Genomic DNA, 15,839 nt, shown 5'->3' on the forward strand with positions numbered 1-15,839 from the left:
GTCAGTCGTATTCACGCGAGATTACATTTGCAGAGTGGTGCAGCGCGTGCCATGGAAGTCATTCTGGCGCCCGTGCCACTGATGATCTCGAGAAAACAGGATAAAACTTTACAGTGAGTGGTCCTAAAAAAAGAAAAGTGGACAGTGAGTGCAGGATGTTCAATAAAGAATGGACAACTAAATATTTATTTGCTGAAGTCCGATCAAAGGCTGTATGCCTTATTTGCAAAGAAACCGTTGCAGTTTTAAAGGAATATAACATCAAACGGCACTTTTCCTCCAAGCATGCTAATTATGCTAACAACCAGTCAGCGCAAGCATGGACAAATACAGCTCAGTGGTTGCGGAGTGAATGTGAGTATTAACACTTTCTCTTTTTAAACTATGTTGGAGCTGTAATAAGATGGTAGTCACATGTTTACAGACATAATAATATAAAAAGTATAACTCTTAGTAATTTTGGTTTTCGTGGGTGGCTGCTGTAGTGCTGGTGTTTGTTTTTAAGTACCGTGTGCTTTTGGGTGTCGGCTCCGCCCCTCATTTATGTCCCTGTCTGCTATTATAGGTGTATTATGAGCAGCTGACCTTGCTTCTGCTGATATCTGTTCCTGGACTTTTGCCTGTGGAGGTTATTCTGATCTATGAGTGGCCTTTTGGAATATGAAAACCTGTTTGGAACCTGTGTTTTGATTTTTTGAGGACTGGAAATATTTCAGTGAGTGACTTTGAACCTGAAAACCAGTTTGGAGTTTTTTGCTTTCTTGAGCTGTTTTGTTTGATTTTGTGGGCTGGATGCCAAACATGTTGGCATGGTGTGGTACCCAAACTGTTGAACTGCAAACATTTTGGAATGGTGTGGTACCTCTCCTACTAATGGTGGTGTAGCAAGTTTCGAGTGTGGGTGGAGCACAGAGGACGGCAGGACAAAGCTTGGAGGCAGATAAATTATTTATTTTAACAACTTTTCAGTCTAAATATTTCCTTCCATACACACACACACGCACACTTGTCTGGTCCCGGGTTGTGCTCCCTCTCCTCTCTCTCTGCCTCCTTAAATAGGGAGCGGTTACTGGGAAAACACACACACAAACAGGTTAATTATCCTCAGGTGTCGCGATTCTGCCACTCACCTTCCCCGGCTCCACCCTCCTGTCACAGACCGGTGCTTGACCACGCCCCCGCTGCCACATACCCCCACCGCCCGACTCAGGCCAGGCGCTCGTCCGGCCCGCAGCCAACTCCCCCCCCCTTGACGGGAGAGGAAGTCCGCCATGACCATCTGCGCCCCCGGCCTGTGGACCACCTTGAAGTTGAAGGGTTGGAGTGCCAGATACCAACGGGTGATCCGCGCGTTGGCATCCTTCATGCGGTGGAGCCACTGGAGGGGCGCGTGGTCCGAACAGAGAGTGAAAGAGCGCCCCAGCAGGTAGTAACGGAGGGCGAGGACCGCCCACTTAATCGCCAGGCACTCTTTTTCAATTGTGCTGTAGCGCCCCTCACGCACTGACAGCTTCCGGCTGATGTACAGGACCGGGCGGTCCTCCCCCTCCACCTGCTGGGACAAAACAGCCCCCAGCCCTCTGTCCGACGCATCGGTCTGCAACACAAAAGGGAGAGAGAAGTCAGGGGAGTGTAAAAGTGGCCCCCCACACAGTGCAGCCTTTACCTCAGAGAAAGCCCGCTGGCACTGCTCCGTCCACTGGACCGGATCTGGCACCCCCTTTTTAGTGAGGTCAGTCAGCGGGCTGGTGACGTCTGAATAATTAGGTATAAACCTACGATAGTAGCCAGCCAGCCCCAGGAACTGCCTCACCCCCTTTTTGGTCTTGGGCCTCAGGCAGGCCGCAATCGCTGCCGTCTTATTAATTTGGGGACGCACCTGCCCGTTGCCCAAGTGTAAGCCCAGATTCCGTACTTCCACCCGCCCAATCGCACACTTCTTCGGGTTGGCAGTGAGTCCCGCCCGCCTCAGCGACCTAAGGACGGCCCTCAGGTGTTGTAGGTGCCGCTGCCAATCATTACTATAAATGATGATATCATCTAGGTAAGCGGCTGCATAGGTGGCGTGGGGCCGGAGGACCCGGTCCATCAGCCACTGAAATGTAGCGGGCACCCCAAACAGCCCAAAAGGAAGTGTGACGAACTGGTGTAAGCTGAACGGTGTGGAAAAGGCCGTTTTCTCTCAGGATAATGGAGTCAAGGGGATCTGCCAATATCCCTTCGTCAAATTCAGTGTCGAGTAAAAGCGAGCCGTGCCTAGTCGATCGAGCAGCTCATCAATATAAGGCATTGGGTACGCGTCGAATTTAGACACCGTGTTGACTTTTCTATAGTCCACACAGAACCGGACCGAGCCGTCGGCCTTGGGAACCAAGACCACCGGGCTGCTCCAGTCACTGTGGGACTCCTCGATGATGCCCATTTCGAGCATGGCCTGAAGTTCTTCCCGAACTACCTTTTTTTTGTGTTCGGGTAATCTATAAGGACGGCTCCGCACTACCACCCCCGGGGGCGTCTCGATGTGGTGTTCTATGAGGTTAGTGCGACCGGGCAGGGGCGAGAACACATCCGAAAACTCGGCCTGCAACTGGGTGACCTCCGTGAGTTGGGTCGGGGAGAGGTGGTCTCCACAGGGGACCGGAGAGGTACGTGTTGCCAATGACCCTTTTTGGACCTCCGGCCCCAGCTCCGCCTTCTCCAGAACTACCGACACCAACGCCACGGGAACCTCCTCGTTCCAGAGTTTCAGCAGATTGAGGTGGTAGATCTGTAGCGCCCCCTCCCTGTCCGTTTGCCTAACCTCATAGTCGATGTCCCCGACTCGCCGTGTGACCTCAAAGGGTCCTTGCCACTTGGCGATTAATTTGGAGCTCGACGTGGGCAACAGGACGAGTACCTTATCTCCCGGAGTGAACTCTCTAAGGCGCGTGCCCTTGTTGTACAGGCGGGCTTGCCATTCCTGGGCCTGCTGCAAATTCTCCTGAGTTAGGTGGTTGAGCGTGTGGAGTTTTGCGCGCAGTTCCATAACGTACTGAATTTCGTTTTTGCTCTGTGAAGGTCCCTCCTCCCAATTTTCCCGCAGGACATCTAAGATGCCGCGCGGCTTACGCCCATATAATAATTCAAACGGGGAGAACCCCGTGGAGGCTTGGGGGACCTCTCGCACTGCGAACAACAAGGGTTCGAGCCACTTATCCCAGTTACGTGCGTCCTCACTTACGAATTTTTTGATAATGTTCTTGAGGGTGCGATTGAACCGTTCAACTAAACCGTCTGTCTGTGGGTGATACACGCTGGTGCAGATCGGCTTAATACCCAGTAGCCCATACAGTTTGCTCAGTGTCCGTGACATAAACGAGGTGCCTTGGTCAGTCAGAATCTCTTTTGGGATTCCAACCTGGGAGATGACGTGGAAGAGGGCCTCCGCAATACTGCGTGCTGAGATATTGCGAAGAGGCACCGCTTCCGGTATCGCGTTGCATAGTCCACCAGAACCAATATAAAGCGGTACCCTCGTGTTGACCGATCTAATGGCCTGACGAGATCCATCCCAATTCTTTCGAACGGGGTCTCGATTAATGGTAGGGGGCGCAAGGGCGCTTTTGGAATGGCCGCTGGATTTAATAACTGGCATTCGCGGCACGCCGTACACCACTTACGGACGTCGCCGCGAATCCCCGGCCAATAGAATCGGGCCATTATCCGGGCGAGTGTCTTATCCTGCCCGAGGTGTCCAGCCATGGGATTAAAGTGAGCCGCCTGGAATACCAATTCCCGGCGGCTCTTTGGAATTAACAATTGGGTGACTCGCTCTTTTGTCTGAGTGTCCTGCGTCACTCGGTATAACCTATCCTTCAAAATGGAAAAATAGGGGAAGGACGGGGTGGAGCGTCTGACCATCGATTACTCTCACTTGGTCAAACGCGTGTTGCAGAGTCTCGTCTCGCGATTGTTCCAGTGGGAAATCCGCGAGGGATTCCCCAATAGAAAGAGGAGGGGCCGGTGGCTCCTCACTCTGTCACGGAGATGACGTAGATGGCTCTGCGACTGCAGCTCCAGCCAAAGCGACACTGGGACCCTCCCCTGTCAACTGGCAGGACCCACTCTTTACTAGGCGTGCCATTAAACCCCGAAATCCCGGCCAATCAGTCCCCAAAATCAAAGAGTGGGTAAGGCGAGGATTAACCGCCGCCTTCACTATCGATTTTTCCCCTCTGAAATGTATGTGGACCGACACCAACGGGTAGCTGTGAATATCCCCGTGCACACACAACACCTTCACCCCTTGTGCTCCCCCCAATGCCTCGTCTTGCACCAGGCTTTGGCGGATTGAGGTCTGATTGCAACCTGAATCCACCAACGCCTGATATGTAGCCCCTTGTACACTTACCGGTATGCAATACGCTCCGGCCCGATCAAGGGCAGCCTCTGGCGCGTCGGGGATCCGCACCACCACCCCCACTTCCATCGCTGCACACTGTTGCTGCAGGTGGCCTGGTTCCCCGCAGCGCCAGCAGACCGGCCCGGGCCTTCCCTCTGCAGCTGTGTTCTGGGGCTCACTCACCTGAAGGGGGGGAGAGACAGACACAGAAGGGAGAAACGGGAGGGCACCACGGGTGCGGCGGGCCGGCTGGGGTGGAGCCGGCCCCCGCCTCCGCGGTGGGGGAATGGGGAGAGGACGGGACATGGGAGGAGGGGGGAGAGAAAGAGAGAGAGAAGAGGAGAGAGAAGCTGATGACGTCTGCTGTCCTGCCGCCGGAACAGCCGCCAGATGATCCTCCGCCAGTCCCACGGCCTGATCCAGCGACGCCGGGCGGTGGCACTGGACCCACTCCACGGTTCCGGCTGGTAAGCGGGCGATGAACTGTTCCAGCGCCACCTGGTCGATGATTCCCTCGGCGTCGCGATCTTCGGCCCTCAGCCACCGCTAGCAGGCGTCCTGGAGCTGCTGGCTGAACGCGAACGGGCTGCCGACTTCCTCCATCCGCAGCACGCGGAAGCGCTGGCGCTGCTGCTCCGGTGTGCGCCCCACGCGCTGGAGGACAGCCCGGCGAAGATCGGCGTAGGCCAGCCTGCGGTCAGCGGGGAGCTGTAGTGCGGCCAGCTGCGCCTCTCCCGTCAGGAGGAGGAGGAGGCGCGCCGCGCGCTGCTCCATCGGCCACCCCGAGGCTTCGGCGACCTGCTCAAACAATGTGATGAATGCCTCGGGGTCGTCCTGCGGGCCCATCTTGGTCACGGTGAGGGGAAACGGGCCCGCGGCCGGGGTGCTGGTGGACCCCGCCGCCGCGAGGAGACGCCGGAACGCCTCTCGATCTTCCTGCTGGGCAAGCACCAGGGCTTCGAAGCGGCGCTCCTGCTCCTTTCGGAGCGTGACAAGTGCCTGGTGCTGGCTCTGCTGAGCCGTGGCGAGGGCGTGGACCAAGTCCGCGAACGGGGAGGATTCCATGGGGCTGCTGTGTTGGTGCTCCACCTTTTTCCCGGGTTTCAGCACCACTGTAGCGAGTTTCGAGTGTGGGTGGAGCACAGAGGACGGCAGGACAAAGCTTGGAGGCAGATAAATTATTTATTTTAACAACTTTTCAGTCTAAATATTTCCTTCCATACACACACACACGCACACTTGTCTGGTCCCGGGTTGCGCTCCCTCTCCTCTCTCTCTGCCTCCTTAAATTTGGAGTGGTTACTGGGAAAACACACACACAAACAGGTTAATTATCCTCAGGTGTCGCAATTCTGCCACTCACCTTCCCCGGCTCCACCCTCCTGTCACAGACCGGCGCTTGACCACGCCCCCGCTGCCACAGGTGGTTGGTTGTACTGGCAGGCTGGAAGTGGATGGTTAAAAAAAAAAAAAAACACTCAGGTGTAAATCTACGAGTTCAGTGAAATGTACAAAAATGATATGTACTGATATGTAATTTAGTTCAATTTAATCTCATCTCATCTCATTATCTCTAGCCGCTTTATCCTTCTACAGGGTCGAAGGCAAGCTGGAGCCTATCCCAGCTGACTACGGGCGAAAGGCGGGGTACACCCTGGACAAGTCACCAGGATATCACAGGGCTGACACATAGACATAGACAACCATTCACACTCACATTCACACCTACGGTCAATTTAGAGTCACCAGTTAACCTAACTGCATGTCTTTGGACTGTGGGGGAAACCGGAGCACCCAGAGGAAACCCACGCGGACACGGGGAGAACATGCAAACTCCGCACAGAAAGGCCCTCGCCGGCCACGGGGATCAAACCCGGACCTTCTTGCTGTGAGGCGACAGCGCTAACCACTACACCACCGTGCCGCCCTAGTTCAATTTAATGATATGCAATTTAGTTGTATGTATAAAATGATACAAATATACAAATACACTGGCATCCTACTCATCCTGGCAGCTCAAAGATGTATTTTAAGAATTACGTGTGCTACTTTTCTTACTGTCACGTGTGTGTGTGTGTGTGTGTGTGTGTGTGTGTGTGTGTGTGTGTGTGTGTGTGTGTGTGTAACTTTTCTGGATGGATCCAGTGCCAATCTATTGAACTGCAAGCATTTTTCTGCTCTGCCTTTGTTGACTGAGAACTAAAATCTGATCTGCATTTGGGTCTCTGTCAGTGAAGGCCTTACAATAACACTAAAGCTTTTCCGGTTTATGTTCGATATGTATGAACTTGGTGTTGCCCGCCTGGCAAATTTCAAAAGTCAATGTGGCCCCTGAGCCAAAAAGTTTGCCCACCCCTGAGTTAGACGTTCCAGAAATATCATTCCTGTGATGCTTTATGCCTACAGTGTCATTAGAGCTTTGTTCATACACATTCACAGTTAGACAGAAAACAGCATCATGAAAATGAGAGTGGAGAATGTTTTAAAATGGCCGCCACCCATGTACATACTTTTATCTTGTTCCATATTTATTGCATGTTAGTGTATACACTGAGGAGCAGAGTTATGAATTTGAACCCAAAATATGTCTCTTGTCTCTGAGACACATCCTTGAGTGTCCTCACCAGTATCAGTACAGAGTCACAGTTACCGTCACGGTGAGCTGCGGAATCCTTATCAGCCGGGTAATTGGTTATGTTTGACACGGAATTGGAAGCTATCCTCTTCCCTTCATTTGATGGGATTAGTGTTGTAGCCTGTGGTGCATTTGCAAATACAGTATAGGCTATGCATCCTCCTTTTTTTCTGTTTTGTTTATCAAGCAGTCTCACTGTCTCTGTCTTTTCATTCCAGCTCCCCCCATGATGTCTTTAGACAGAATATGTGCTGCTCATTTAGCTGCTGATGATGATAAGTGTGTAATTAAGTATGACTGCATCAAGCAGAGTTGAAACGCAGATGAAATCAAAATGTGGGTTAGGAAAATCATCAGCAGATCATCACACACTGACCTCAGCCCCCGCTCATGTCTTTTCACATTAATGTATCACAGATGTGTGGGTAAGCGATGTCAAAATCCTAATCACAACAGATTTGATGTTTATTACAGCTTGATCGAGCTGGGTATTTTGCTTTGAAGGGCCAACTTCAGACACGAAGCAGAAAATCACTGAAAATTATTGTTCTGTTCTGTTATTTTAATAGACTTGATTGTAATTGCACTCATTTAAATAAAAAAAAGATCCAGATGTTCAAAATAAATGGATTTTCAAAAATACACTCACCAGCTGCTTTAATAGAAGCCAATGTGTTCTTCTGTTCTGTTGTTGCATGCTGAGATGCTTTTCTGTTCACCACAGTTGTAAAGAGTGATTATATGAGTTACTATATCCTTCCTGGCAAAAAAGCTCGAACTAATCTGACCATTCTCCTCTGACCTCTCTTATCAACAAGGTGTTTTGTTTCCACCCACAGAACTGTCACTCACTCAGTGTTTTTTGTTTTTTTGCACCATTCTGTCTGTGTAAACTCTAGAGACTTTTGTATGTGAAAACAAACCGCAGGAGATCAGCAGTTTCAGAAATACTCAAACCAGTCCATCTGGCTCAAACCAACACCCATGCTACAGTGAAAGAAAGTCACATTTTCTTTGAGATCACAATTTTTTTCCACTCTGATGTTTTAACATTGTGAACATTAACTGAAGTTCTTGATTTCTATCTGCATGATTTTATGAATTGTGCTGCTGTCTTATACAACCCCGATTCCAAAAAAGTTGGGACAAAGTACAAATTGTAAATAAAAATGGAATGCAATAATTTACAAATCTCAAAAACTGATATTGTATTCACAATAGAACATAGACAACATATCAAATGTCGAAAGTGAGACATTTTGAACTTTCATGCAAAATATTGGCTCATTTGAAATTTCATGACAGCAACACATCTCAAAAAAGTTGGGACGGGGGCAATAAGAGGCTGGAAAAGTTAAAGGTACAAAAAAGGGACAGCTGGAGGACCAAATTGCAACTCATTAGGTCAATTGGCAATAGGTCATTAACATGACTGGGTATAAAAAGAGCATCTTGGAGTGGCAGCGGCTCTCAGAAGTAAAGATGGGAAGAGGATCACCAAACCCCTAATTCTGTGCCGACAAATAGTGGAGCAATATCAGAAAGGAGTTCGACAGTGTAAAATTGCAAAGAGTTTGAACATATCATCATCTACAGTGCATAATATCATCAAAAGATTCAGAGAATCTGGAAGAATCTCTGTGCGTAAGGGTCAAGGCCGGAAAACCATACTGGGTGCCCGTGATCTTCGGGCCCTTAGACGGCACTGCATCACATACAGGCATGCTTCTGTATTGGAAATCACAAAATGGGCTCAGGAATATTTCCAGACAGCATTATCTGTGAACACAATTCACCGTGCCATCCGCCGTTGCCAGCTAAAACTCTATAGTTCAAAGAAGAAGCCGTATCTAAACATGATCCAGAAGCGCAGACGTCTTCTCTGGGCCAAGGGTCATTTAAAATGGACTGTGGCAAAGTGGAAAACTGTTCTGTGGTCAGACCAATCAAAATGTGAAGTTCTTTATGAAAATCAGGGATGCCGTGTCATTCGGACTAAAGAGGAGAAGGATGACCCAAGTTGTTATCAGCGCTCAGTTCAGAAGCCTGCATCTCTGATGGTATGGGGTTGCATTAGTGTGTGTGGCATGGGCAGCTTACACATCTGGAAAGACACCATCAATGCTGAAAGGTATATCCAGGTTCTAGAGCAACATATGCTCCCATCCAGACGACGTCTCTTTCAGGGAAGACCTTGCATTTTCCAACATGACAATGCCAAACCACATACTGCATCAATTACAGCATCATGGCTGCGTAGAAGAAGGGTCCGGGTACTGAACTGGCCAGCCTGCAGTCCAGATCTTTCACCCATAGAAAACATTTGGCGCAGCATAAAACGGAAGATACGACAAAAAAGACCTAAGACAGTTGAGCAACTCGAATCCTACATTAGACAAGAATGGGTTAACATTCCTATCCCTAAACTTGAGCAACTTGTCTCCTCAGTCCCCAGACATTTACAGACTGTTGTAAAGAGAAAAGGGGATGTCTCACAGTGGTAAACATGGCCTTGTCCCAACTTTTTTGAGATGTGGTGTTGTCATGAAATTTAAAATCACCTAATTTTTCTCTTTAAATGATACATTTTGACTCTAAATTGACCGTAGGTGTGAATGTGAGTGTGAATGGTTGTCTGTGTCTATGTGTGAGCCCTGTGATGACCTGGCGAATTGTACAGGGTGTACCCCGCCTTTCGCCCGTAGTCAGCTGGGATAGGCTCCAGCTTGCCTGCGACCCTGTAGAACAGGATAAAGCGGCTAGAGATAATGAGATGAGATGATTTTGAAACTTCCACATCATTGCATTCTGTTTTTATTTACAATTTGCACTTTGTCCCAACTTTTTTGGAATCGGGGTTGTATTTCTCCTGCGGAACTACAAGTTAGCCATATCTCCTTTATAATAACAATGTTGTTTATTGAAGCACATTGAAACTCATTACAAATGACTGATGTGTTCCTGTGTTGTTCCTCAGTAGTTAATGATGATCTGGAACAGGATTACTCATGGTAATTCAGTACAAAGCTTTATTACCTCACCTGGGCCAGAGTCCACCAGGGTGCGATGTATTGTTTTTGGTGGGGTTTGTTTGTTTGATTTTTAATGATATTATGGGAAAATGGCTGGACCAATCTTCATGAAACTTTCAGGATAGATGGGCGCTTGTCTCAAATAGAACCTCCAACATTTTGAGGGTCATCTGGTCAAGGTCACCAAAAAGGTCAAAGCCGTTTTTTTCGCGATATCTTCCTTCATATTCATCATAAGTGCTACCGGGTGAGGTTTGTTTTGCCTGGCACCACTTGTTTAAAAAATTGTGGTCAGTAATTAAGCAGTCATTATAAAAGTGCCATAGTTCTAGTATCTAGTAGTTTTGTAGGAGAAATGTAAGGCTCTGTAATCACTACATAGTTAAAATGCAACTTCTACTAACATACTTACTGAGTAAATAAGTCATGGTTCTTTGTAGTTAATACTACAAAGTATTAAAGGTAGACTGTCTTTCAGATTTTTCAAGTGTAAGTCATAAAAAAGAATTTTCCCCGAGACCAAATTATTTTTTGTTTACTGGACAGAAAGATACAAAATTCAAATCACAGACTTCCAATTTATTATTATTATTTTTTTAATAGAACAATTAATGAATTTAGGACCACATGGCCCTAAATTCTCCACTATTTTTTTTTCCTGCTTCACCATGACCCAATTCAAGATACTACGTCATGCATCACGTGGTGGGCTTTCCCTGTTCGTGCAGGGCATTGTGGGATACAAATTTGAAACAGGAGAGAAAAATTGAGGATGTGAGTGTGCAAATGAAACATGGAAGACCGTGTACAGTAACAGAAAGTGAGAAGAAAAGATGTTGTTCTATACGAAAGGAAGCAAACACAGGACCAAACTAATAAATATTGGCAATCATCAGAGATGGTGGGATGATCAAAGGTAAACTTACACATGCGCACATGCACTTCCTCCGTCTGCTTGACTGCATGAACCAGGCAATCTTGCACACATTATTTGCTATGGAATCACTTCAAATTAGATATGTTCCCAGTTACAGAATGGCCTGATATTTAGTGAGATATTACAGAAATAAACATACATAATTCTGACCAATTTTCACAGAGAACTAAATTTTATTGATTTTATTAAATTGAAAGGCCGTCTTCTTTTAATGAAGAACTGCTCATTTGTTCCTGCTTAGTTCCTGCTCACTATGAGTTGTTGAACAGTATTGTAAAATGCTGCCTGCGTATGGAAGGAGTGTCCAGTGTTAGCATTTTGTAGCAGTCACCAACGTGTCCCCCCCAACATATTTGCGCTTTCTAGTTTCTTTGTATCATGACAGAAAAGAGAAGCTAGTGAATGCAGTCCATAAGTAGCAGTGGCAAGTTGTTACTATTAGAGCTGGGACTTGAGCTCAGCCAAAACTTAGCCAGACACCAAAAAAGTAACCGGGCAAAGGATTTTGTAAGGGATTAGCGTCATGCTGCCAGGTTGCTCCATTGTGTGTAGCTGTCAATGTTGATTTTAAAAATAACTAAGTAAATTACACAGGGAAATGAATACTTAAGTCTGAGTGAAAAATACTGTAGTGAGCGTGCAGCATGGAAGAAGACTCTGGAGACAGAAATCTTAGTTTCTCGGTCGTTCACCTGTGCTACTTGCTCTCGATAGATAGTACTGGCTTGACTGCTTTATTAGCATTCGTTAACACTACTGACGAACGCTACACTGGGTGGAAGGTGACTTCACTGCTGCGCTGACACCACCAACTCACGGTTAAGTTCACGTTGGCCTTTGAGAAGGTCAAAGGTGATTAATTTTTGGTCCCTCCCACTCATTATAAATCTAAATCTGATTGGTTAATTAATTTGTCACTTCCTACATAAACATACACTGCCATGGCATTCTGTCCCAGCAATGAAGTCCTAACCAATGAGTGAGCAGCTCTAAACTCTTCTCAGCTTAGAGACAACAAACAAACAAATCTCCTTGGATAACTTGATTTTAATGTTTTCAGGACAGTAACCCTTTCATTTCTGAAGCAAATTTGATAGAAAATGAAGCCAAATTAGAATTCAAAGAGAATAATTATCATGAAATGAAGAGAGAATGAAAGAAATTAAATATAGCATTTGAAATGCTGATATGTTTGGGCCTTTTCTGAAGGCTTGGAAGGCCCTGATGGTTCCCCTCTGATAAGTAGTAACAAGAAATAATTTGTTTTTGTGGCTGTTCTATTACATGCAACTATGCATGGATAAAAAAGTATGATGTCTTGTTATTTAATAAACAAGACATGGTTAGCATTAGAAAATTACTTTGGTATAAAAGGGAATAAAACAGTTTGGTACATGCTGTTCTAGGAATATAATCAACATTGGGGTGGGAGCATTAATTCCACCCCATCACACCAGTGTATCGTTGATTAATGCAACTATGTTGTTCATATTACAGCATGACTCATCCAAGATTATTCCTTACATAATATAGGCAAATATATATTGGGTAGTTAAAAATCCATTGCCATGGCATAAATTGATGGGACCTACATTGAATGTAGTGAATAGGATTTAAGAAACCCTGCCAAGTTTGTCCACACCGTGACACTCTTCAGCTGCCACTTGGCCATTCTCTGCCCTCTCTTCTCTCCATGCCACCTTTTTAAATGCCAGCGTTTGGCATGGCTTCCTCTATCCCCTTTCCAAACTCATAACAAAATATTGCAGTAAAGTGCTCATCTGCCAAGTCTAACACAAGGCGGCTGGGTCCCAATTTGTTGTTCCATTCATGTTGAGCCTTTCAGCCTTGATCTGTCACGAGGTTTTACTGGCAACTAAAGATTTTTTTTTTTTGTATGAGACCCTGCCGTTTACAGCAAAAACCCATGGACACACTTCATTGGGATCCAGATTGCTTTCCTCTCCCTGCCTTGGTATTGTTGTCTGAAACTCAGTCGACCCTTCTTGGGTACAAATGCGATGAGGTTCCTCGGAACATCCCGTTTCTCGGCTCACACATGCCACAGAAGTTGGTCTTTTAAGGAGCTAGTTATCTCACAGGAGGGAAAAAAAAGCTTTTTCATGCCTGACCGACAAAAGTTGTCAGTTGGAAAGGTGTGAAAGGGGTTGATTGACTTTCTGGCATCAATTACCCTCGTAGATAAGTCTAACTCCTCTATCCAACTTCTAGTGCCATAAAATTTATGGTTGTCAAGGAAACGGGCCAAGATCACCGAGCCGGTGCTGTCGTAAGTGTCATTGTGGATGTAGTGGCCAGGCTGTAATGAAAGCTCATGATGCGGAGCAAGGTGTGGAATGCACAATGCATTTGGGATGCACGACACCATCTGAATGAATACTAATGCCCTTGGTGTATCGCTGTGTACAGAGCATTCAGGGCAAATAAATCATAACTAATCATGACAAATCAGACCAAAATAATGGGTATTCTTTATATTCTAGGCAAGGCTGTGTCTGTCTCTGTATATTGCACCACTAAGAATAAAAATATCCGAAACGTGGATTTAATGAAAATGCCACGCTGTTAATGCAGCTTGTATAACGCTCAGGGGGAAAAAAAAAATACTTTGTCAGTCTGTTCCTCTGTGGCCATCCTTAAACAAACAAACAAACACTAGGAAGCAATAAGAATCCTTAAAAATGAAACCAGCTTCCTCTTTTCCTGTTATCATGCCACTCCTTTGATAAATTTCCTTTTACCTCACCATATGCAGAACAAACTGATTGTAATCACTGGTGGGACAAACATTGAAAAATGTTCTTTCTGGTTATTTTAGTCATTTTCCTAAGTATTCCACAGGGAAAAAAAAAAGATATTTAGACTGACTAAAATTTATAAAACCCATTGTATTTTGCAGGCTTAAGAAACCACTAGGAAGTCTTTGGCTGTTAGACGTGTTTTCTGTCTCACATGTTTTAAATAAAAAGCACTCAAGTGCTGTAATTGCAGAATAATTAAATAATTAAAGCTGCTTTCCTGGGCTGCCCATTCAGATTATTAAAATCACCTGCAAGTAGTTCATGCTTCTGGGGTGATACGATTTCTGTTTCGTAGAAGCTTCAGAGATCAGAGTAGAAGCTTCAATCTTAAAGACAGTCACTTCCTTTAAAAAGTCAAAGTCCCTCCCACACCAGGACCTGGTCTTCCCAGACAGTCTTCCGTCCCAGTACTAACCAGTCTTTTGAGGTGCACTGGGCGGAGCCAATCTCCATTTCTATAGCTCTTGGCCTCTTGCCTGTTCTTGGGTTTCAGTCATGTGACTTTTCTTAGCGATTTCACTTCCTGGTAAAACAGCTGGTGGTCTAGCAAACCAAAACAGCTGCCATAGTACAAACAACTAACTAACGATAACTTATCAGAGCACGCTCATAATCTAGAAGCCACTGCTTACTTTAGATATATTCAGAATATTGCTGTGTGGAATGGAATCGACCCCTACAGTCTGGGAAAGAAGGATTTGTCATATGATCTCGAAAACTACCCTTCAGTTGAGTTCCCCGACATCTCCAACTATCTGGTGTTGCAGACGTCCTTCTACACCGCAAAACAGATGAAAGCGTGGAAGAGTATGGAGGCTTGTGAATTTTTTTTGGATGTGACTGGGTAAAGGACTTCGGGATCAAGTCACTGCTAAATGAATCCTGTATTGTTTTTGCCCGTGTAAGTGTTTTTTTTAAGATTTTCGTTTGCGTCTTTACAATGAAGCGCTGCAAGTTGAAGTGTAAACAAACAACAGTTCTCTTGAACTGAACACTTGTGTTGGCTCTTATCTCTCAGGTAAATCATTCACAAAGATCATCAGAAACCCCTTTAAAGACCTGGATCTTAGTTAAAAAAGATGGAGACGTGATCATGGCGCATTGTAACTGTACGGCTGGGTAAGAATTTTGTCGCGACCTTCATGCATATGGACTTTGTGAGGAGTGAGGAGTAAACAAAGAAACAGCTGGGGACTTTAGCGCTTTATGACTAAAAAAAGTACCATAAAATAATGACACATAGCAAGAAAAGTACTTGGGAAACACTCAGGACATAGCTGAGAGGGATATACAAACAAAGTGTTCACTGCAAACTCATGCTTCGACTCTGATCCCTTGGATTTCAGTGAGAGGTTCAAAAGCCACCTTTCTCGACGTCTTTTTGTGAAATCCTGTGTTTGTTCACCCTTTTTTATTAGTTCACAGGGAACCCTGAAGAAACTATCAGTTTCATGGTTTGATTGACTTGATCAACCTAAAACAATGCAAGCATAAGGCATTTTTCATGCAAGCAGTGCACCTTCTCTATACAAACATTTTGTCAACTGAGCTTTGGTAGACCACCAGCTAAAGTTTTGAATAACTAAAGAGGCGGACGTGATGCCACTTGAAACCCAAGAATTATATAATTAGGGTTACACTGGGGGTCCAGTCCTCTGAGAACCACAAGAGTTTGACTCTCTACTCACATCTGTATTGTAGCATGCCTTGCCAGAAGGTACCATTTTTATGATGGTCTTTAGTATAACCCAACTGCGAGTAGAACTCGCAATCTCCTAGTTGAGAGGTGGACACGCTAACCACTAGGCCAGCTTGCAGTCACTTCCTTTAAAAGACATTCCATTTTTTTTTTTTTGAGTTTACAACCCAAAACATATATTTCAGTGTGACATACAGGATTGTGGTTGCACCAAACTCTGAGTAGCACTGCTCCTGGTTTGAACCAATATGATGCCGGGTCACCCCATACTCCACCCCATACATGCAGATCTTGCTAACATGTCTGAATAGAGCTGATGTCTGTATTTACACT

Source organism: Neoarius graeffei, chromosome 5, assembly GCF_027579695.1.
Source record: "Neoarius graeffei isolate fNeoGra1 chromosome 5, fNeoGra1.pri, whole genome shotgun sequence".
In the NCBI taxonomy this organism is placed as follows: domain Eukaryota; kingdom Metazoa; phylum Chordata; class Actinopteri; order Siluriformes; family Ariidae; genus Neoarius; species Neoarius graeffei.